Source organism: Cupressus sempervirens, chromosome 5, assembly GCF_028749045.1.
Source record: "Cupressus sempervirens isolate cs-2001-9-10 chromosome 5, ASM2874904v1, whole genome shotgun sequence".
In the NCBI taxonomy this organism is placed as follows: domain Eukaryota; kingdom Viridiplantae; phylum Streptophyta; class Pinopsida; order Cupressales; family Cupressaceae; genus Cupressus; species Cupressus sempervirens.
This window is the reverse complement of record NC_143122.1, coordinates 877,293,332-877,318,572: the sequence shown is the minus strand read 5'-3', so window position 1 is coordinate 877,318,572 and position 25,241 is coordinate 877,293,332. Positions and strand designations below refer to the sequence as shown.

Sequence of the window (25,241 nt, the reverse complement as noted above, 5' to 3'; positions counted from 1 at the left end):
CACCTTTCCAAGGAACCTACTCTGAGCCCTTGATTCAATGGGAGGTTGGAGATATAAGGTTTTTTGTAAAAGTTGCTTTCGAACCCTAACCACCTAGGGTTTTGGAAAAGAATACTGATTTCTCAGATTTTCACCGTTGGAAAATTTTGATTTTTGGTGGAATGGGAGGTTTTCAAATGTAAATTAATATCTTGGTAGTTCCTAGGCTGGAGCAGATGGTGGCCGTACGAAATTTGCACAAATGAGTTGGCATTACCATGTGACAACTCTGCTACATTATGGAATTTGCTAATTTGCATGCCTCGGGGTTTGAACCAGTATGTGAAACTTTGGAATCTGCCTTCCTTATCCTAACCTAATAATTGGATGCATTGGTTTGGTCTTTCTCACTATATTTTTGGTACTTCCTTTGTTAAGGTGACCTAATTAGGTTAATTAGGCCTGTATAATAGTCCAGTTTTGGAAGGCTTGTAAATGGCTTCAACACTTGGCCTTTTGGGGATATAAAAAAATCAATAAAGGGTACTTGGAAACTTGAGGTCTTTTGGAAGATATGGTACTTGTTGCCTAATTTGTCTTTGGAAGGGCTAGTAGCTTAGATGCTGCATTATGAGGACAGAGTTATGAAATTTGTGTTTGGGTTGTTGTTTGGCCATGGTTCCTTAGTTTTAGTGTTGGGATGAACCCCTTAACACGCTGATTAGATTTATTTGTGAGAATCCACCATTCATGGGTGTGAAGCCAAGTTTTCTAGTGTAAAGTTGTATGGATTAATGATGATCCCTTAGTGTTATTGTTATGTCAAGGTGTAGAAGTTTGGGTGTATAATCTATAGAAGTTTGGGTGTATAATCTATCTTGTTGGATTGACATCAGCATTGTGCTCATTGTACCCTAACCTCTACTTCATTCTACCTATAAATTTTTATCTTCTATAAGGTACAACATTGACCAATTGTGCATATAAGGAAATATATGCATTGGAATACATGTGACTGCCCATTATAATTGGTATTTTATGATGGCAGATCTAACATATGGAATTAATGAAGCCTTGAGAATCCTATTAGGCTCTACATCATAACTAAACCTTGGAATTAATGTAATGTATTATTTTCAGTTTCAGATTTGTTATATGTTTGTAATAATAATTTATGATAGATGTTTAGATGCATAACAAAGAAGGCATGCTTTAAACATGAACAAGAAGATCATAAATCAATATGACAATGACATAAATTACAAATGATAAATTTTTGGCTTTAACACTAATAAAGTTTATTGCTGGTCAATATTGTATCAAAAATTCAATCTGATTAGGTATTGAATTAAGCTTGATAAACAAATGATAGAGAAGGAAAACTTTAAACATGAAGAAGATCATAAATCATATGACAATGACATATTGGAAATGATAAACTTATGCTTAAACAATGATAAAGTTTATTGTTAATCAATATTCTATCAAAGTTTTGAACTGATTAGGTATTGAATTTAATGTCATACACAAACATATCTAATTTAATGTCATACATGAACATATCTAATTTAATTTCATACATGAACATATCTAATTTAATGTTATACATGAACAAACATATAATATAAAAATAAACATATAATATAAAATAATAACCAATAATGTCATATACATTAACAAACACATAATATATTATGATAACCAATAATGTCATACATGAACAAACATATCATATATTAACCAATAATGTCATAAGTCTAATAATGTCATACATCAAATATAAAATGTCATATATACATCAAATGTATATCGAATATGTCCACTAACATAAAATCCAACATATATGTCCGTTGATGCCTATACATGTACATGTCTATAAACTATATCTTCTCCTTCCCATAAGGGGAAGGAAATAAATCTCTTGAGGCCTTCAGTCATAGTGTGGAGGGAGATAGTGGTGATGATGGGGTCCTCCTCACACACTCACTTTTCCTCTTGTTGAGGCTCTTATCTAACTCAATCTCATACAAACAAAGTAGATATGAATCAATAATTATTATACATTGAAATCAAATATATGTACACACAAAATTAATTATTTTTTTACCGCCATCATATAGTTGTTTTGCAAGTCCACCTCAAAGGCTCATGGATGATTAGGTGTGACAATACCCTAAAATGATTGAATCAATATAATCACTTATAAATAAAATTAGAAATTTTGATACTAACTATTATAAAAAACAACTAAAACCAAGAAAATTCTTTCATACCTCAGTCAATGGCTGTGAACTAGCCATAGCTGTAGCCACTCCACGATTGATGGACTGTTGGAGATGAGGAGGAGTCTTCGATGTCAAGAGCTGCATGTCATACAATACATGTTAAATGTAACATGAAACATGAAACAAATATAAATAAATGAATTAAATTAACATGAAACAAATGTACCTCTACAAAGCTCATGTCGCGTCTAGGCTTGGTGTCTGTAGCGAATGTCGATGGTCCTGTAGAGAATTGATGCACATGCATAAAATTTTTTGTCAATCCTTCATATGATTACTTAATGAATATATGTATTCATTTAAATGATTAAATCGATACATACCTCTAGACTCATCAAGGAGACAAAAAATGCGGTCGAGGAATTGCTACTAGGCTTGCGAACACTTTGACCCTGAATTTTGAACAATGTCAATACATGCTAATTAATTAGTCATTCACTATACATATGAAATGTGATCAAATTATTTTATTATAATTGTAATTTACCTATGTGTCAATGCCAAATGTCTCATTTAGGAATTGATCAGTCACTAGCTCATCATTTGCACCATCTTTAGCATGACTACCAAATGTCCATAAGGATCCACATGATATGCACATGTAACCACGACTTGTAGAAGGCTCCTCCTCAACTAATGGACTCATGTAATGAATGATGATCTGCATCAAAGCTCTAATAGTCTCTAGAGCGCCGGCCTCTACATGTTCCTTCACAACTGAAGGAATAGTCACATGCTCACCTTATGGCTTGACCACAGGTGCCCTAACTACATTAGGGTCACAATGTGCCCTTGGCCTCTCAAATGATTACCCCCCACCTCTACCCTAAGAGTCTAATATATCAAAATAATTGGGGATCTCCCCATGGACAAACTCACAATAAAATTTCCTTAAGAGACCTCATGATTATTGCAAGGAGGGGCATCAAAAATCATCCACCATCTATCCCAAAAATGATTTCTAATAGCATCGTGTATGCACCAATGGATGGGGAACCGTTTAGTACCCTCTCTAATAGTATCTTGTTCACTAGGTTTTCTAAATAATGGACATATTCTACCTTTTGGTATATCTTTTTTTTTAACATCTTGATATGATAATTTATTTGCATAATATCTTTTTTGTTCTTCCCTCTTAACTCGCCAAACATCTAACTGACCACTAACATTAGCTATGTGGGTCTTAATGGATTCAAGGGACGATGCCAATTGATGTCTCATTGGATTGGTTTGTCCACATTGTTTCAATTGATCAATGAGTCCTTCTAGTTCAATTTTACCTCTTTCTATTTCATTTATTATATTTTCTTGTGTGCTAGGAGGAGGTCTTGCAATTGGTTTAGGTTGTGAAATTTGTTGTTCTTCTTGTGGAGGGTTTTGGTTTTGATCATCTTGAGGGTTTTGGTTTTGACCTTTTTGGGGATTTGCTAGTTCATTATTGAAATTTCATGATAAGAAATCAATTGAAATCTACATAAATAAACAAATTGAAAAAAATTGAAAAAAACCTACAAAACAATATAAAAACATATCAAACAATGCAAGAAGAAAGATAGATAACATACGATGTACTCATGATCTCGATCTTCAATGGCGAGGAGGCATATTGGAAAGGTGGGTGGCAGAAAACTTGTTTGAATGCAATCCATGTATGCGCTATAGCGAGGAGAAGTAGCAAAAAAAGGTTAAAATGAATGGGCTGTGGGTATGCAACCCATTTATAAAAGTTGAGTTTTTTTATAGCATGTATGCGCTATGGCTCAGGTTACCCAAGCCATAGCATGTGCACATTATAGCGCATACATGCTATTGAAAATTAGAAAAAAAAATGGTGTCACCTTCTTGGCACCACAACTTGGTGCACATACCCACAAGCTTATAGAAAACCCTAGTTATTCCTTATTGTAAATTGTAAGTTTTGAGCATAGATAAATTTACTAGTTATAGTGTGTTTCTTTATGAGTTTGTAAGAAATTTTGATCTTCAAACTTCAAAGGTATCAGATTTATCCTTGTGAAAGTGAATGAGTTTAAATGTCAAGATGAAGGTGCTTTTCCTCTTCCATGCCACCAGTTTTAGAGCTATCATAGATGAATGTCTCATTGGTGGAACATAAATACTAAAAAACTATCGATGTTAACTAATCTAATATTAAAATAGAAAATGATATGCGTAGATTTTAAAAACCATGTTATGTTAAACAATAATCCAAAAAAAGTTGTATTAGCATTTTTTGTGAAAAAGTTGATATATAATCTAAATTATGTTTGAGAGATTTACTGAATGATGAATTAATGTTGTAATTTGGACTCTAATAAACCAAAATTATGCTATACAAATTGTTAGAGTAATTAGACATTTCCTAATTAACTCTAGTTTTCTTAAGCTAAACTTTAGGCATCTAATAATTAATTATTTTATTAATTATTATGATGTAACCTAGGTTAGACACTTTTAGGGTTTCAATATCCTTTATAAGGATGATCTGTCATTGTAAACATTAATTCACTTTTGATAATAGTAATTTCTCTTTTTCCTCATCAAGAATGTCTCATCTATTGATTTGGGAGTTCCAAACTCCATAGCTTTTGCTTCTCTATTTTTGTGATAGGTTTTTGCATGTAAGTGATTCTTGGGAGTTGTGGGGTTGATCTTTCATCAACTTCAAAATGGTATCAAAGCTCCAGATCTTCATGCCCCTATTCTATTCTTGAGAGATTTTGCATCAGTTTTTAGATCTGTGGCTCTTAGAGAATTATTTATTCTATTACTTAAGCTTACTTAGGTAAATGCATTTCATTTATTAGTTGTAGTCTAGGATTTAGTTATAAGTTGTTGACAATACAAGAGTTTTTCTTTCCTAAGGCATACTTATCCTTTCACCTTGTTCGAAGACTTTCCACCTCATGTGGATGTATGCTTAGCTGTCACACTTATCTCCTAGCATCTTCTAGCTTCTTCTAGGAGATTCCTCAAGCTCTTTATATTTGGGCTCCCTCATTGTATTAACATCAACACATTTTGCATATTCTAAATACATATTTTCTTGTGTTGCAATATCTTTTCTCTGTCATTTCCATTTAGGGTTTCTCCCTAGCTCCATGCTCTTCTCTCCTTGGCTTCTCTTTGATAGGTTATTGGATGAAGGTGATCTTGGGCATCTTCAGAGTTGGATTTCATCAACTCCAACATGGTATCAAAGCTTTCTTGCTGTTGCTTTGTTGAAGGATTTTTGAAGCCGTGATTTGAAGTCACAAACCCTAGTTTATTTGTGCATTTTCCTTCAAATTAGGGGGATAGAAAATTTTTAGAGCACTTTGGACCCAAATGGACATTGCCATTAGATCCGAAAGGCCATTTGCAGTCAGGATTCATATAATTTTTTTTGATTTTGGAGATAAAGCTCCGGGAGGCAAAATTTTTTTAGGCACAGGGCCTTCCATACAATCATACGGTCGCAGGGTTTAAAAAAATTTAAAAAATTTAAAAAATAAAAATTCTTTTGGGCACACCACCGTTGCGCCATCGCACCACCTGAGCACAGCCCACAACGACTGTAGCAGGCAGTGCCACCTTGGGCTGCCACCGATCCACCGCCGTGCCTCCCCAGATCCTGCTACCTCTGCCATAGTGCCTCCCCAATTTTCCACTCTGCTAGGTGTCTCTACCTGGTGCTGCTTGCTTTGTCAATGGTATAATTAGCCACAATTTTAGCCACTCGATAGTGTGTGAGGGTGACACGTGGCTTGGTGCCATCACTTTGCCACATGGACCAGCCAAGTTACCCTTGCCACCTCATCCTTAGCCACATGGCCTATTTTTTGCTGCAATGGCTGATTGGCCATCAATTTTAAACCAGTAAAATGCTGATGTTAGCACTACATTGTGTGCCTCTTGCATCTCTCCAAGGTCCTTTTTGACCTACCTTCAGTTTTTTGGCTATAGCTTAAGCATATAGAGGTATTTTTTTGATTCAAAAGAAGTGCCAAAAAGCTAGTTTTGAGATGGAGACATTGGTATAGGTATTTTTAGGTTTTGGTGCATTTTTATTGCTTGTTTTTTTAGTTCAAGTCCAAAGTTCTATTTTTGACTCTGACTTGCATATCTTTTGCATCCTATGTCAGTTTTTTGAAAACGTTATATTTTTGGAAAGCTAGTTTTGTCATCTTTTTAAAAATGTAGTCCTTTTCCTTAGATTTTGGCCCATTCTCTTTCTATCATATTTTTGGCATTTTTGCTATATGGTGGATATCTTGGGTGTTTTAGGTCTGAGGATCATTTTCCTTGCATGATTTCTTTTGTTTTGGGTTGTACTTTCTTTTATGTCAGCTTTTTCCTTGTTCTGATCATTGTAGACATCATTTGTAAGCACTTTTGTATACGTACTGAGATAACGTGTCACTTTTGCATTTCGAGTTCATGAACATTGTTTTTGAGTTAGTTGTACATGCACTATTTTTATAAAGTACCATGGGGGGGATAGTTGTTTGCTATTTTAAGCATTCTCCCTTTGTCAAGTGAGTTTTCCTTCCATGAAATTAGCCCCATGCAGCGTTGTTGTGACCGTGTCTTTATAGGTGTTTATACCTCTTCCTCTCTCATCATTCTTGGTTTGTCTGTAGGAGATTTTTGGCCCACCTTCTCAGTTGCCTGTCATCTCACCCCATCTACATTAAGGGGGGGTTATTTTGTTGTTCAATGGTTCGATAGTGTGAACTATGTATTCAGTGGTTGATCCTATATACAAGGTGATTGTAGTGGCTTGCTACCTATGCATTTCGATGAGATGGATCATCTACCATATAGAGACGCTCAATTTGTGCCTTCTTCTTCCATGGAGGTTCTTTAGATCAGTAGTTTTCTTCTTGATGGTAGAGTTTTTGTAGCTTCTTCTTGCTTTAGTGATGTTCTTCATGATCACTCTTTATTCCTATTTTAGGGGACATTCCTCTAGTTGGAGGCTTCTTCAGTTCTTCACTAGGTTCTTACCTCTTTTTGGGGGAGGGTTTTTCCCACGTGGTTTTCTCTCTTTTCCCATTTTTAGAGGTTACATCTTTTGTATTTGTACATGGGTATCTAACATGGCCTTGTTGCTGGGACCCATTTTTGCATTTCTTAGTTTTGTGAGCTTAAGGCATTTCCCTAAGTTGCACTTAAGGGGGGGTGTTAGAGTAAATAATTAATAATTAATTATGTATTCTATTACTTAAGCTTACTTAGGTAAATGCATTTCATTTATTAGTTGTAGTCTAGGAGTTAGTTATAAGTTGTTGACAATACGGGAGTTTGTTCTCTCCTAAGTCATACTTATCCTCTCACCTTGTTCAAGGAATTTCCACCTCATGTGGATGTATGCTTAGTTGTCACACTTATCTCCTAGCATCTTCTAGCTTCTTTTAGGAGATTCCTGGAACTCTTTATATTTGGGCTCCCTCATTGTATTAACATCAATACATTTTGCATATTGTAAATACGTATTTTCTTGTGTTGCGATATCTTTTCTCTCTCATGTCCATTTAGAGTTTTTTCCTAGCTCCACACTCTTCTCTCCTTGGCTTCTCTTTGATAGGTTATTGCATGCAGGTGATCTTGGGCATCTTTGGAGTTGGATTTATCAACTCCAACAATTTTGACCTGGGCATGCACTCTGAGTGTTGATTTCTTTTATATTAAAAAAAATGTTTATGCAAGGATGAGTGTTTTTTTATATTAAAAATGTCATTGGAAAGTTGTTTTGTAGGCATTTTCTGCCTCACCTTAGGCACTACAAAGTTTACTTTGGAGGTGTGGTTTTTTTTTGTTCCTTCCATGCACATAGGCACATGTGGCTACATGCCCAGTCAGCGGATCCTTGTCCATGCTAGCCCCTACACCATGTTTGTGTGGCTTATTGCTTGAAGAAGCACATTTTTAAAATAAAAATCATGCCTAAGAGTTCTATTTTTTTTCCCTCCTAATACATCTAGTCATCGCTATTAGGTAGCTTTGGGATATACCAAAAATGGTTTGTGAAAATGTTTTGATGTTTTTTTGGCACTTTGGTGGTTCTTGCTTGAGTCCCCACCTCGTACACTCACCGTGGACTCTACCAATGGTTGATGTAGTCGTACATCCACCTTGGCTTCTATAACTTTGGTCATTCATGGGTTCATTCACGTTGATAACTATGGATTTTGGAGTTTGGGTGGAGTTGATGGCAATTTTTTGGAGCATTTCCCCTCATTTTTGGAGCATTATCCCTCATTTTTGCATGAAATTATGGCATGATATTTGGTAAAATAGTTTGGGATAGAGCCTTGCACCATATTTTTGTGCCAAATGTACCCTACTCCATCACATGGCCTGCATCTAATTTCAGATCCATGTGGGTTATCTTTTTGGAGGTCACATATATTTATATTCTTGGTGGATTGGAATTATCAATAGGTCTTCGGTGTGATTTATGGGTTTTCTAATTGGAAAAGTATTTGCATGCCAAATTCTTTGGATTCCACCTTAGCTACTCACTTTGTCACATCAGTGGCTCTATCTCATCTACAATGCTTTGGCCTTTGAGATTCCCACCTCTATTTCCACATGGCTTCAAGGTTGTGTTGTCATCTCTCATTTTTTACTTGCTTGGTGGTTTCTATCTCCATTGGTTGTTTCTTGCAACCATTGATAGAATCTTATGGTTGGTGGTAGTTTCCAAAGTATGAATCTGCATGCCATTTTGCCAAAATTGGAGGCTTTATTGGTGACTTTATGTTTGGAGTTGTGTTCTTTGGTAGGATTAAAGGTAGGTTTCATGCCTTTGTTTGTCTACTTGCCCTCTTTTATGGTTGGTTTATTTTGCATAACTTAAGCATTTTTTATGCTATGTTCATGCGACTATTGAAGTCTCATCCATAATTGGTGCTCTCTCCATTTTGGTCACTATTTTGCATGCAATTAGCATGCAATATGGGCTAGTAGGTTCCACATGGCCTTTTCTCCATACATACTCCATGCCCTCATACCTATGATTTTTTGAATTGACACATGTTTCTATGCACTATCAACGATCCTTCCTAGGAACCACCTCTTAAGAGAGCCCTATGCCTTTCACCACATACATGGTCTTTTATTTTAGCAAAAGCACTTAAAGCACATGTGGGAGAATTTTCTTCTAAGGTCATAATTTTTGGGTGGTCTTCTCAAATGTCAAGGAATTTTTTGGAAGCTGAAAGGTGCATGTATTGGATCCTCATGTCTTGCCTTTTTGGGTATGTGTAATTATGACCAAGTTTGGTGGTCACCACGTGTTTAATTTGGGCGGTACAATTTTTTTGGTCTGCATTATTCTATGGAGATGGATGGCAATGCCTTCTATTTTGGGTGCATTTTATTTGGTTTGTTCATTTTTTGACATGTGGATTATTTTTGGCCACCAGAATTATTTTTTTGGCACTAACCCTTTGCCTGACACATGTTTTTGGTAGATGGAATTTTTTTCTAGAAGGGGCCATTTTGCAGGCATTTTTTTGCCTCAATGGTCATTTGACCATCAAACTTGGGCTCATCCCTTGTTGATGTCATTGCCATGTCAACATTGCATCGTCAGCTTGTTTTCCCTTCAAGCTCTGTTTGGACCTACCTTTGCATTTTTTCTCATATCTCAGGCATACATACTTTGTTTTCCAAAACAAGATATTTCTAAAAAGCTAGTTCCAAGCCCATCATAGTGATACATGTATTTTTCAGTTTTGATGCTTTTTTTAATTGTGTTTTCTTCTATTGAAGTCAAGGGTTTAGTTTTGCACTCCTAGAGACATATCTTTATCATCCAATCTCTGATTTAGGAATTCTTTATATCATTGCAAAGATCTTTCCAAGCTCTTTCCAATGATGCTGGTTGTCTTCCCATATTTTGCTCCATGCACATTCTATTCAATCTTTTGCAATTTTACATTCTGGTGGATATCTATTGTATTAGTCTTATGTCTCTTTTGGTCTATTTAGACATCATTTGTATGCATTCTTTCAAATGCATTGAGACAAAGTGTCATATTGCATCTATATTTTTGTTTCAATTGTTTTTCCTTGTTTTTACCTTATGATTTGAGCAATGTTATTTGAGGACACTCATGTAGATCATTATATTCTTAGGATTCATCATATCTTGTGCCTTATTATGTTGGAGTTTGAGGAAAGCCAACTCCGAAGACGCCAAGATCACCTGCATGCGAACCTGTCAAAGAGAAGCAATAGAAGGGGAGGAGCATGGAGCACGGGCAAAAACCCTAAACGGACATGAGAGCCAAAAATGCAAACACAATAAGAAATGTATTTACAATAAGAAATGGCTTGATGATCTATGTGAAGATACAAAGAGGAGAGCTCGAATATAAAGAGCTCATGGAAGCTTGTAGAACAAGCTAGAAGATAAGTGTGACAACTAGAAGGGAACAAACTCCCGTGTTGTCACAACATGCATTAAATACGAAATATTAAATAAATGCATGACCTAAGTAAACTTAAGCAATAGAATAAATAATTAAATATTAATTATTTACTCTAACACCCCCCCTTAAGTGCAACTTAGGGAAATGCCTTAAGCTCACAAAGCTAAGATGAATGCATAATGGGTCCCGGCAACGAGGCCATTTTAGGTACCCAAGTACAATGCAAGAAAAATGAAACCTCTGTAAACGGGAAAAGAGAGAAAACCACATGGGAAAAACCCTCCCCTAAAAAGAGGTAAGAACCCAGTGAAGAGCGGAAAAAGTCTCCAACTAGGGAAAATGTCCCCTAAAATAGGAACAATGAGTGATCATGAAGAAGCAGCATCACTGAAGCATGAAGAAGTCGCAAATCTGTCAAACTGCTGATCTGAAGAAACCTCCATGGAAGAAGAAGGCACGAGCCGAGCATGTCTATATGGTAGATGATCCATCTCACCGAAATGCATAGGTAGCCAGCCACTGCAATCGCCTTGTATGTAGGATCAACCACTGAATACATAGTTCACACTATCGAACCATCGAACCACGGATGCATTAGAACACAACATAATCCCCCCTTAATGCAAACAGGGTGTGATGACAGGCAACTGAGAAGGTGAGCCAAATCTCCTGTAAACGAACCAAGAACGAGGAGAGAGGAAAAGAGGTACAGACACCGATAAAGACACGGTCTAACTGACTCTGCATGGGGCTAATGTCGTGGAAGGGACACTCACTTGACAAAGGGAGAATGCCTAAAACAGCAAACAAATAATCCCCCCCATGGTGCTTTATGAAAAAGTGCAAGTACACCTGACTCAAAACAACGTTCATGACTCCTAGAATGCAAAAGTGATAATTTATCTCAGTGCAAAATAGAAAAGTGCTTCAAAAGGATAGCTACAATGATCAAAAATGAAAAAGAGCTGAACCAAGAGAAAGTACAGCCAAAAAGAAAGCAAACCATGCCAGGAAAACGATCCTCGGGCCTAAAACACTCAAAATATCCACCATAGAGCAAAAATGCCAAAACTATGATAGAAAGAGAAGAGGCCAAAAACAAAAAAAAAGGACTACTTTTCTGAAAAGAACACAGAACCAGCTTTCCAGAAATATAAAGTTTTCCAAAAACAGACATGGGACGCAAAAGATATGCATGCCGGAGTCAAAAACAAGACTTCGGACTTCAACAGAAAAAACAGGCAATAAAAAAGCATCAAAGCCTAAAAATACCTACACCAAAATCTCCGTCTCGGAACCAGCTTTCCGGCACTTCTTTCGGATCGGAAAAATACCTCCGTATGCAAGAGTTATGGCCAAAAAACCACAAGTAGGTCCAAAAGTGAATCAGGAGAGGTGCATGCAAGGATGATGATGCAGCGCTGACGTCAGCAAGTCAGCCGATTAAATTTGATGGCTTGATGGCCATCGCCGCAAAAAAGAAGTGCCACGTGGCATTGCCACGTGGCAGTGCTGACGTGGCAGGGGTGACGTGGCGGGTCCACGTGGCAAGGTGCCACGTGGCGCCCATGCCACGTGTCACCCCCGCAGTGGCCTACTCGGCTGACGGGCTGCAGAGTTGGCGTTGACTGGAGGTGGAGCTGTCGGGCGGCAGAATCGGGAGGAGACCAGGCGTTGGCGGAGCGCGGGCTGAGAAGTGGAGAGGCGCCGCCGGCGGAGGGCGGCGGCCGGGAGGAGGCCGGGCCGCGACGGAGCGCGGGTGGCGCTGCCTGCTGCGGCCGCTGCGGGCGGCGCGCGGGTGGCGCGGCGGCGGCCCCGCGGTGGCGCAGCGGCGGTGCGCCCGGAAAGACCTTTTTTTAAAAAAAAAATTTACGCTCTGCGTCCGTACGATCCGTACGGCAGCGACTCTGGAAGCCTCAAAAAATTGCCAAAATTGCCCTATCTCCAAAAATGAAAAGCTTTATATGAATCCTGACTGCAAACGGCCTTCCGAATCCAATGGTGATGTCCATTTGGGCTGAAAGTGCTCCGAAAAAATGCTGATCCCCTGATTTGAAGAAAAATTGCACAAACAAACTAGGGTTTGTGACTTCAAATCATGGCTTCAAAATTTCTTCAACGAAGCTGCAGCAGGAAGGCTCTGATACCATGTTGGAGTTTGAGGAAAGCCAACTTCGAAGACGCCAAGATCAGCTGCATGCGAACCTGTCAAAGAGAAGCAATAGAAGGGGAGGAGCATGGAGCATGGGCAAAAACCCTAAACGGACATGAGAGCCAAAAATGCAAACACAATAAGAAATGTATTTACAATAAGAAATGGCTTGATGATCTATGTGAAGATACAAAGAGGAGAGCTCGAATATAAAGAGCTCATGGAAGCTTGTAGAACAAGCTAGAAGATAAGTGTGACAACTAGAAGGGAGCAAACTCCTGTGTTGTCACAACATGCATTAAATACGAAATATTAAATAAATGCATGACCTAAGTAAACTTAAGCAATAGAATAAATAATTAAATATTAATTATTTACTCTAACATATTACACATGCACTAATTTGATTAAAGTGTCACGGGAGGTTGATGTTGTGCCTTTGTTTTCCATCTTCCTTTGTACAATGATTTTCCCTTCTGTGACATTAGCCTTTTTTGTTTCTCATGCTTCCTTGGTTTGATGTAGTGAGCTATGCATTCAATATTTGTTCCTATGTACTAGGTAGATGCAGTGTCTAGGTACCTATGCATTTCAATGAGATGGATCATTTACCATATAGACACTATTCTTTTCATTCCTACTTTGGTTGCAACCTTCCATGTTCGATTAATCAACTCTTCAGGCTTTGGTGTTTCATGCCATCTGTATCTTTGAGTTTAGTTGTTTTCCTTTATGTGTCTCCTAATTTAATGTAGATTATAGCCTTCTCTACTTGGCCAAGTTCTATTTCAGTGGAGGTTCTTCAAATCAGTAGTTACTTTTGATAAAGCTTTACCACTTCAACATGCTTCAGTGGTGTTTGTCATGATCATCTTTTGTTCCTATCTTCTAGGAATTCCCTAGTTTGGAGGCTTCTTTAGTCCTTCACTAGTTTCTTTTCAACATTATTTCCATCTCTTTTTGGAGTAGGGTTTCCCCATTTGGTTTTATCTATTTCTCCTCTTTTCAGAGATTTGGTTATGCTTGGGTACCTCATCAAACCTTGTTGCTGGGACCCAAATTTACTTTCAGTAGTAGTTTCTAGGTTTTTAGCTACTCCCTAAGTTTATCTTAAGGGGGGATGTTAGAGTAATTAGATATTTCCTAATTAACTCTAGTTTTCTTAAGCTAAATATTAGGCATCTAATAATTAATTCTTTTATTAATTACTATGATGCAACTTAGGTTAAACCTTTTTAGAGTTTCAGTATCCTTTATAAGTATGATCGCTTTTTGTAAATATTATTTCACTTTTGATGATAAAAATCTCTCTTTTTGCTAATCAAGAATGTCTCATCTATGGATCTAGGAATTCCACCCTCCATAGCTTTTGCTTCTCTCTTTTTGTGATAGGTTTTTGCATGCAAGTGATTCTTGGGAGATGTGGGGTTAATCTTTCATCACCTTCAACACAAATATCTAAGTTAAATGTTGAGGCCAATATTAAAAAAAAATTAATTTTTTTTTGAAAAATTTGCCTAATAACACAACGACAATTATGTAAAATATTTTCTAAGAAAAGTGTAAACAACAAGAACAATTTGAATACAAATAAGGTTTAATATCTTTTTGAAATGTCTCTTGTCTGAAACTCTCCTACTCACCCAAAAACCCCTTTCATTGGTGGTAGGGATGGAATTGCAGATGGGTTATCACTAGTTGAAGGTGATTTGTGGTTGGTTGTGTCTTGCTTGGGGGGTTTCTTCTTCCCTAGGTGATACAAGGAGGTATGTACAATGCTTGTGTGTCATTTCTAGCTTGGGTATTATAGGGATTCTTACTCCCTATGGTGTCTAAGATACCTATTTTATATGTTTTCATTAGGTTATGGGCTTATTCTATTTCTTCTCTTCCTATTAGATAACAAAAAATTTCCCTTTTTGTCAACTGGCTTGTATTGGAGGTTGTTACTTCCACTCTTGGCATTATTTCCACTAGAATTATCAAGGATGGAGTTCCCAAATAAATTGTTGGTATTGTTGGAAGGATTTGTGCCCCTACTACAAAATTTTCTTTTACCATCCCTCCAAAGTTGAAAGATTGACCAGTTGCACATTCAAAGGCCTCTCCTCTTTTGGTTCATGGCCCAAATGTGGTGGAAAATGTGGATTTCTACAAACATTGCAGGTTGGTCTATATATTTGCAAACCTCTAGCCTTATCTTCCAAATTTGTATTATTGAATAACTAGTTCATAAATACCCTTAGATTCTAGCAATATTGAGCTTTTATCTTGTGAAAACTGATTTTTATTGCTTCATTTTCTTCTTTTTAAATTCATGATTTGGTTTTGAACAAGTTGTGGGTCTGGGGGAATCACACCCTTTCTACCAAATCCTGGAAAATATCTTTCAACCCTCTTACTAAACCATCACTGTGTTCCCAATGTGGGTTCTCCTTCCCAATGTACCAATCAAATTTTTACATTTTTCTTTTCTTTTAGGCTATTATAAATTGTATTGGATGTTTCCTAAGGTGGATGAAGCTATGGATACAATGGGCCACTCTATTTTCATTTTTAATTTGGTTGATATGGATATATCCATGTTTCTTTTAGGGGATGCAATTTTTATGGTTGGGGAGAGGTCATGGATTCATGTGCTTGATTATGAGGGTCTTCCCTTCCACTATTGGTCTTACTCCTCTACTAGGCATATGGCTATAGATTGTGCTCTTCTGCATTAAAAAGTTTGGTTGAAGGATGCAAGTGAGGATCATTTGACACTATGCTCTTCTAATTCTCTTTCTTTTTATTAATTTAAGGAATCACATGTTATTGATGAAAATGAAACCCCTTCTAAAAATTAGGATGATGCTCCTATTGAAAATTAAGGTTAATCTTCTTTTGTTAATCTCATTTGATCTCTTTTTAGTACCTCTTCTACTATAGGTGCAATGCTTTCTTGAAATTATGACCATTTCTCCCTTGATTCTTCTTGACTTCACATATTTGTTGATACTACTCAACTTCTTTAGTAATTTTTTCATTGTGATGATAGCTTCTCTAGTGGAGTTCCCTTCATTGGGGATCCTAAGGATAACATCACCTAGATAGTTGTCTAGCGGTGTAGGAAGAACAATTATTCAAACTCTCACTCATATTCTCTTGTGGGGTGAGTTTTACCTTTCCTTTGAAGGGATCCTATCCATTTTGTTGTTTTATACCTTTTTGGTTAGCATATATTGTGGTTTCTATGTATTTTTGATGGCATATATTTTCACCTTTGGGCTTGGTTTGTGTAAGGGTTTCCCCCTTGTTAGTCTTCTTTAACAATAAAAGACAAGAACAACCTTGATGATTATCATGTCAAGAACATAAAGAATGATTTGTAGAGTTAGTGCCAAAAAAATTAATAAATGAGATGATACAAGAGCATCCTTAGGTTGTTGGCAATATTGCCCCACCCAAAAAGATTTCCTTTTAGTTTATCTAGTGCTCTATTATAATTGGGTGGTTTTTAGTATTTTAGGTAGCAATCGATACAATGGTATTTTTATCTTATGTGATCTTTATGGCATGGTATAGGCATCATCAAGATCCTATGTCTAGATTCACAACTTGTTCTTAGGTTTCTAGATGAAGTTATCTTAAGTTTGGCTTGATCCTATATTTGGTTTCACTTTCTAATGGCCATGGTAATGATATTTGGCTTGCAATGGAGATTCACAACATGCAATACTAATTGGTGTAGTATTCTATGTTTTTATGTATGGTTGACCATCTTAGGTATGTGTACAACATGATGTATCTATTTGAGGGAATTCTTATGGATTTGGGCCCTGACCTATATGTTTTTAATACATTTCTTTATCTTGGAGATTTGTTATCAAAGAAGCCAACTTATAGTTGGTGATCTTTTATATAAGTAGAGTAGGAGTCCTTGTTTTAGTGGTGCTAGTAGAGTAAGAGGAGAGTGTTAGTTGAGGGAGGAAAGTTGGTATTCTAGCATCTCATTTTTTAAATGATCAAGCATGCATGCCTGGAATATAAGACTGCATATTTGTAGGCCAATTAGATGTAAATTCTTGATTTTATGTTAATGGAAATATAAATTTACCTTGCTCAATCTATTTGTTTGGTAAATGAGGAGGTTCATATTATTGTGTTTTTCCTTGCTACAAAATTGGACATCCTTTGGGGGACTTCTCAAATCTTTACTTCATCAAGTAATATCAAATATAATTATGATTCTTGGTTTAATGGTCCATATTTTTGAACTTATGGAGTTTCATATTTTTTGTTTATGGGGTGGTTGAATCTAGGATTTGACCTACATCATCTAATAACTTGTGCAAGCTGGTTAGGAAGGGATTTATTCCTAGCTATTGAGTGTGAAATCTTATGAGAGTCACTTTCATGAACCTATGTTAATTAATTATATTTTTGACCTTGTGAAGCCCTAGATCTAGTAGTGGTGAGGTGGAAGAGTGTGGATTTGAGTTCAAATGTAGAGGACTTGCAGAAGAGAACAACATAAGAATTTTTGTCCTGCACAAGTGGTAGTTTTGGTTGATGAGCCTAAGTTTATTATTTTTTGCAAGATTACAAAATATTGGAGGACCTTTAGTGGGATGGAAAAAGGCAGAATATCTGACCCACTATTATAGAATATTTGTGCACAGATGGATCAAAAGGAAGGTGTTGAAGGTTGTGAACCATACCATATTGTGAGTTAAGGAGGCATCTCATGGGTATAAATATCATTGAATGGAGGAAGGCTGAATATAAGTTCAATAGATTATTGGAGAGGCAATTGAATCCTTTCAACTAGATCATGGAACTAAGGGGGTTGCACTATAGATTGGGAGAGATGTCATTGAAGAGAAGAATGAACCCTTGTTGGTTAGATACAATGATAGCCAATTTCATAATTGAGATGAAGAATGAAATCAAAGGTGCATTAGGTAGCATTAATGTTGAAGAGATGAAGCTATTGGAAAGGCCTTTGATGAAAAGAAGTTTAGTAATAATAGAGGAGTTGAGGCTGTAGATGTCAAGTTATAATTTTCCAATCAAGTATAATTATGGTTGTCCTATTAGAAGGAGTATCCGAAGACAAAAAATGCATGATGATGTTGTTGATAAGGATGAGGTAAATATTCTTTAGGTAAACAAATCTAAGGATAACATGGTCTCATAATTTCCTTATTCCTTAGGTAGATGTGGTTTCTTGTCATGAATAGTTGATTAGATATGATGGGTCAGTTGAGGATTGTCTTGTTATTAAGTTTGACAATGAGATAGTTGATGTTGAGAAGGATGACCTAGTTAAGGTTGGAATTGAATCTCATTTGGTTGAATTCGGTAACCTAGTTAGGTTTGTTGAAGAGTTTACTTTAATTAGGGTTGATAGAATGGGCGTTAGTGCTAAGTATAGTGTTGTTGTTGGTAAGTGTAAGAGTATGAATGTTGATAGAATTATTGATCAGTGTGAGGATGTGATGGATAGGTTTTCATGTGTGATGATGATCCCATTATTGGAAAATGTTAGAAATGGTTAGAATAACTGGGGGGGGGGGGGTGTGAATCAGTTACTTAAAGTCCTTATGCACCATTTGAACTTTTAAACAATAAAACTCTTACTATTTTGCTTATCCTACTATTTCTTACTTTCTACTATTACTCAACATCTACTATAAACAAAATTTATTGTTCCCAATATAATATTCTTTTTTGAATATAAAATATAAAACATATAAATCATTAAACACATATTTGACACTAGGATTTTTACATGGAAACTCAATTTGGGAAAAACCACCAGCACCATGTCAACATTTTTTCACTCTTTCAAAGTAAGCCCTATTAGGAGCCAACCCTACTAAAGGTTACAATACACACTATTAAATGTGACCTTGTTGAAGGATTCAATCACCCTGTTAAGAGTGGCCTTGTCAGAGGACCTTGATCATTCCATTTAGAATGTCACCTTTTGAAAGGATTTACACAAACTATTAGGTAAACCTCTATTAAAAGGATTTCAATATAAACTATTTATAATGATTAGAAATAAAATAGTAGGTTTTGATTTGTGTGTTTACAACTCACTTTGCAAGCTTAGATATCTATTTGGTTCAGGTGTTGATTCACTAATAATCTCTCCACTGTCATCTTTGTTCTTGATTCACTTGGTAATTCTTCAAGCAATCAGTCTCCCCCCTTCAACAACACTTAAGCCTTCTTGCTCAGATTTCACTTATCACTATGAGCAACATCTTTGCAATCTTTCTCCTTTAGCTTTGCATTCACTCAGACACTTATGTGTTTTTGATCCACCTCTATCTGTATGTGTATCTTGCATATACTTGCACTCCTCGATAATTTGTTTAGCTCTATACCTTTTTAAATAGGAAATTCTTGCTTTACCATTTTCCATTATCACCATAGATCTTAGGGTTTATGATCAAGTTTAACTTGATTCACTATATCTATCCATCTTCTTGATCATCTTGTAGAAAATTCTCTAGAATCCATCTATTAGGTATTTACCTAATCCTCACCTTGGATTTGATCATCCAACTCATCAATCTTATCTTCAACACGGTTTACATCTCCCAAGAAATCAACTAAGTTGGCTGGGAATCATGATTTCCTCAAATTTATCTTCAATGGTGTTACTTGATAGTCACTAAGTTCTAACACTAGGCCATCTTTAAATTACTCGAGTGTTGTAAAGCTTTTGGCTCGACATTGACTAGTTTTCTTGGTCAACACTGATGCTCAATCAACACTAGGCTTTCTCGACACTAACTGTAACTTGGTTGACACTAGCATCACTCGACATTCCTTTGCCATTTACTCTATTTCTCGACTTGGCTTAACTTTCTTGACATAAACAATCACTTTTTTTTAAAAATCAAGGTCTATCTAATCTAATGTGCATTGTAGCTTCCTTTTCATGACTCAACCTTTCCTCTAGGTGCTATTGTTATGAGCAATTTTTGAAATCCTCTTCACTAATCAAATAGATATGACATTTAGATTAGGTAGCAATATGTCTCATCAAATAGATTTGACATCAATGAAAAAACAACAATTATTCCAATTGTAAATTTTCAACAGTTGGTTAAATTTTTTTTTGTGATACTTTTCACCTTAGATAATAGTTGGTTAATGTTTATTTCCATATCCCCTCTCAAAATCTATTTGTTATAGGGCTTTGGGGCCCCTTCAAAACTTATTTTACTGAATAAATAAAATACCACTTTAACATGCATAATAAATCTATCTTATATGAACATAAAATATTTAAAAATTAAATAATATTCCATCATAAGATAGAAACAATGACAAATTACAATCTCCAACTCAAGAATAACATCTCACGATATCATACTTATGTGGAGAAACCTTTTCATGAAAAAAAATCCACCAAGAAAATAGGTTGATTTTTTTGTTATCTTTACAAAATAAATATTATGTCCAATCCTTAATTCATTCTCATATCCAACCTTCAATGTAACAAAGATGAACTCTCATTTTGTCACTATCTTAAGTCTTCAATATATAGTTATAGATTCATGAAGGCAAAAAAATCACTATATGACATTACCATAGGCCAATGAGGTTCCAAACTACCATTATGAAAATCCATTCAATCCACCATCTTGAAACCATGTATGTAGTGTTGGAATATTCAAATGGGAAGAGTAATTTTGAGGGGGGGGGGGGGGGGGGGGAGGTGGGGTGAATTAGAAGTACCAATTGTTATCCTTTCAAACTCTCAATAACATATAACTAAAATTAACATGCATGCAAGTAAAGAAACATAAAATGAGAGCATGCATCAACACATAACATAAGAGATTTTGGTGACCCAACAACCCTCCAGGAATAAGAAGGTAAAACTAGGGTGGGGATGACACCGACAAAATTATTGCAACAATGAGTATAACCACTTCTGATGGTTTGCCCTATTAAAGGCTTTACACTATGTCAATAGTGACCCGTTGAAAGGATTTTCAAACTCTTTACAAGAAGTGTCACCCTATTAAATGATTTACATAAAGGTTGTTAAACCTACCTAATACATAGGATTTTCTTGTCCTTCTCCAAAGACTCTCCTACCTAGCTATTAAGCTAACCTATCATCATAGGATTTCAACCTCTAATACAATTGTGAGAGAGTATTAGAACTTTTGACCTGATTGAATGTAATCTAGAATTGCTGGGTTTAGACACTTGATCTGCTCTTTCTCTTTTGATCCTTGCTTGATTTGATCTTTGAATATGTCCCCTATTTTGCTATGATCAATTGAATATGAATACTGTCCCTTTCACTAAGTCTTTTCATTTCATACTAAAATTTCATTATATTCTCCCCTTATGGAGCTTTTCTTCCTCATTTTACAATGATGCATTCATCCTTCTTATAAAGATGCAAAGACTTAGGGTTAGGTATGGATCTACGATCCAAATTGAATCTCAAATTCTCGCTCATATTTTGCATTTTTCTCATTGGTTTCATGTCTTCACCATTTTTTTGATTGGTTGCCTACAGATTTTATAGGGAATACAAATGACTCGTCCTTATCCTTTTTCTCCTTCAAAATTTCTCTAAGTCAGCTCCAAAAATGGTTTACATCTTAGTTTGTGCAAGTAAAAACTCTTATGTTGATCTTATGTTGCTCAACACATGAAGTATTACTGATGCTCGACACATACTATTTTTTGGATTTCTCACCGTCAACTATGTTTCCTAGTTTTCTCAACACCTATTGCATCCTGTATCACTTGGCCTATGTTGTTCTGAGTTGCTCAACATCTGAATGATTTTGTTACTTGGCACATGAAAAATTCTTATATTGTTTGACACATACTATTCTATAATCTGCTTGGCATTAACTATGACTCAGTACCTATTGAAATTTTGGCTCGACATCTATTGTGTACTCGAAATGTATGATGAAAATGGTTAAGTGTGTTGACACTCATTTGTCAATACTATATATTTGACCAACATGTAGCTTATAAGAGCCATGTATAGATACTCTTACAATTATCATAAGGAATCTCTCATGTATGTGCACTTATGGAAATATTTTATCATAAGTTATTATAGGTGCTAACATAGATTCTTATGGCATATATCATAGACTTCATACATTCTCTCACAATCTCAAACAAGTGTCCAGACACCTTATAATAAAATAATTCAAATTAGATTTTTTGTTATTTTGTCATTTTGCCAAAATCCCAATACTAAATGCAACTTTATCATTACATGAGTTCTCGGTGAAATGATTTAATCTCTTATAAGTATCTTAAAAGTGAAATCATAAGTATGAATAATTAAATGATGTATAAAGTTGATATCACCTAAATCTCAACATTATCCCACTTGAAATTATACATTATAAATTATATCCATAAAAATACAAATAATCAAGTATGGTAATCAAGGTTCATGGCCTTCCGACACCAATAAGGGAAAGACATCACTTGGCCACATATGTAATAATTTATTCTTTGACATGCTCCTACACTCCAAAAAGAATATTTTGAATAGAAATCAAGGTAATCATAATCAAGAAATAACTCCTCACATCCTCCAATATGCCACGTGGGGGAAGGAAAATTCCAAGTTGAATCATACTATCATAAAATATTTCAATAACATGTATATAGAAACACAAGAATAAAACTCAAACGACAATAAAGGTTCTAAGTAGTCATCTTACTCGTATCACTTGGAATAGAAACGAAAACATATTGCAACTCATCCAAGCTAACCATACCTTGAACCACAATATATCAACATAGATAAAATGCCATGCCATATACATATCAACTATAAATATGAAATTAATTCCTTGTATACCCATCCTTCCATCTCAATGTGGTATGTTGGTGGTCAAAATTGTAGCCCTAATTTTGAGTACCATTGAAGAAATTAAGCCCTATAAGCACTTTTAGATGCATGTGTACCTGACTATCCATTTGAGACTTAAGAGGTGTTTAATGCTTCTATCACCTTTTATTCAATATGTCTACTCATTTCATGAAGTTAAAATGACATTTTGAGCTATTCTGTGAAGTCCTGTTTTGAGTAATTGTCAAATATGCATTTTCACCTTAGTGTCAAATAGTGACAGGAGGCCATGTTTGCAACTAAATATTTTGCACCCAATAGTGTTTCACAACTTGCTACTTTGGTCTAGTGTCCATAACTAAGAGCCTATGTTTTAGATTTTGAGTCATTTTGAATCCGTTTGACTAGGTTTTGAATCCCTCAAAGTTGGACATTTATTGATGTTGCTGATGCACATTGCTCATAATTCTGGAAGGCCCTGTTTGACCTATTATAATTTCGGCCTAGTTGACCAAAATGAGAAAATTCATTTTGTGTTACATTTTAGAGGTTAAAGACATGTTACATTTTGATTTTGAGCTTATGAAGAATCCATTTGATCATTTTTCAAACATGATTCCAAAAGCAATTTCTAGTTTTTTTACTAGTGTCAGCATTTGCAGATTTGTCAGTACCCCTATTCATGATGTGATATCTCAAAATCCATGGTAGGTGAGGTTGAATGAATTCTACCACTATGTTGTACTCTAAAAATACTTTAAGTGTGCCAATTTTCACATCTTGACAAATCCATTTGCACACTTTCCCAGGTAAATTCCATTTGTAAAAAATGCCTTCTAATAGTGTTTCCAATCTGCAAATTCGGAGTAGCTCACTTTGACCGCTCGCCATTTGTGTCCTATTATTCATCATGAGCCCAAATTGTATATTTATACTCTCCTCATGATATGAACTTATGCCCCAATTTTTGTGCCCCCAAGTGTTAGTTTACCTAGTTTTTGAAGCCAAATTCGAACACAATTTATTATTTTCTGACATGTTTGTTTGTAGATGATTTTAAGTGAGCAACTTTAGAGGTTGATATCTTTTGACTGAGAACTTGTCTTAAGATGAGATTTGACTAGGTAGGAGCATGTAGAACAAAGAATCAACGTGTCAAATTTCAAAGCTCGATTAGGTGCTTTTGTCAATTTTCAAAGTTAGTCAAAGGACCCCTTGGTATTGAATTGACAATTGGCAGAAAGTTGTAAATTGAGCTAAAAAATGATGGCTAAATGATTAAGTTTAGAATTGATCAGTATTGGATGTTCATTAGGGCATTTTAAGAAGTCAGTCATTTGAAAACAATTTTTTTAGCCGGACCTACCTAGGGCTCAACTCATCTCATCATAACAATGCAAATGTGTGTGGACTCAAGATTCTCAAAGGATTTTTAAGTAGGCATTAGATATAAATAGGGACTTAAAGGTTACCAAAACCTCCATTAATTTTGAGAAAGGAAACTCAAAGAATGAAGGGACAGTGCATACATTTGTGGTAGGGGATGAAGCATAGCTTAAAATGGAGCAATTTGTGAACACATTGTGATCCCAAATGTTGATGTTCAAAATGTAGACACAATTTAATTTAAAAGAAAAGAAAAACTTGCAAAGACACAATCCAATGCAAGTTGAAGACATGGGAATTAAAAGTTAGATTTTAGGGTGCTTTATGAGAAACCAAACTTTGAACATATAGAGAATGTGCTCCCACCTTCCATAGAATGATTACCCTTGATTTTGGATGTATAGGCTTATCCTATCATCTATATGTTACATGAAAGAAGTCATGTCGACAAGTGCAGAGGCTATCCTTCTAGTGTAGGAGCACAACCATCCTCATATAATGCTACTATAGATTGGGAACACTTTCTACAAGCTTCCTGGAGGACGATTGAAGCTTGGTCAAAATGAAATTGAAAAGTTGAAGCGGAAGCTATCAAGTAAACTTGCTGCAATTTCTAGTGCTCTTTAGCTAGATTGGCAGATTGGAGAGTGTGTTGTTTTGTGGTGGAGACCTATTTTTGAGAGATTTATGTATCCCTACTATCCACCACATATAAAAAAACCAAAGGAATGCAAGAAATTCTTCCTAGTTCATCTATCTGAAAGGGTATACTTTGCAGTTTTGAAAAACTTGAAACTTCTTGTTGTTCCATTGTTTGAGCTCTATGACAATGTCTAGAGATATTATCCTGTTATCTCAACTATTTTGTAGCAGCTCTCAAGATTTACTTTTATCATGATTAATGGCTGAGTTGCATTGGGAATATGTTGTAAATCATTTAGAGTCTCAAGTTTTCTTTCTTCGAACAAGGGTTGAATAAAAGACCCACGCATAGATGAAAAGCTGTATGTTTAAATGGAGAAGGTAGAGCATGCCAAAATAGGGAATTCCACTTGAGCAGACATTTGTGAAAAAGGAAGCTAAGGTAGGCACATCTTGGAGACATGCGTAGGAAAGATTAAGCTGCCCATGTAAGTTTGAAGCAACTGGCTGGATAAAGGACCCCC

General features: G+C 35.8%; 1 pseudogene; it reads left to right on the top strand.

The window, feature by feature from the left end:
• The first annotated feature begins 24,504 nt into the window (after positions 1 to 24,504).
• Positions 24,505 to 24,984, top strand: LOC149558732 (pre-mRNA cleavage factor Im 25 kDa subunit 2 pseudogene; annotated as a pseudogene).
• The last annotated feature ends 257 nt before the right edge of the window (positions 24,985 to 25,241 follow it).